Raw genomic sequence first — 433 nt, 5'->3', positions numbered from 1 at the left:
TTAATCATGTATCACCCATTTTTTCGTTCGCATCCCATCCCCCAACACCTTTTTATTTTTATTTTTTGTATTGTCTTGTTTGTTTTTGTACTGTCCAATCTATATCTGGTCCCTTGTGGACAATAAAGAAAAGATTCTGTTGAACACTTAATGATGAAATGTTATGTTGACAACAAAAATGACTTGAATTGGTGACATAGGGACAGAAGCTAAATACGGTCATATTTTGTTAATAACTATTCCTATTTGAACCACTAGGCTGTTGGTTTGATCCCACAATCTTCTTCGTCATCGTCCTTTTCTTCTTCTTCTTCTTCTTCTTCTTCTTCTTCTTCTTCTTCTTCTTCTTCTTCTTCTTCTTCTTCTACTTTCCTCCTCCTCTTCATCCTTACGTTCCTATCTACTCCCCTCCGTTTCATTTTTCACTGTCACC

The sequence above is a fragment of the Octopus bimaculoides genome, chromosome 6 (genome assembly GCF_046866305.1).
Source record: "Octopus bimaculoides isolate indiv1 chromosome 6, ASM4686630v1, whole genome shotgun sequence".
NCBI classification, from domain to species: Eukaryota; Metazoa; Mollusca; class Cephalopoda; order Octopoda; family Octopodidae; genus Octopus; species Octopus bimaculoides.
The sequence above is the reverse complement of the archived record's forward strand: the minus strand, read 5'-3'. Positions refer to the sequence as shown.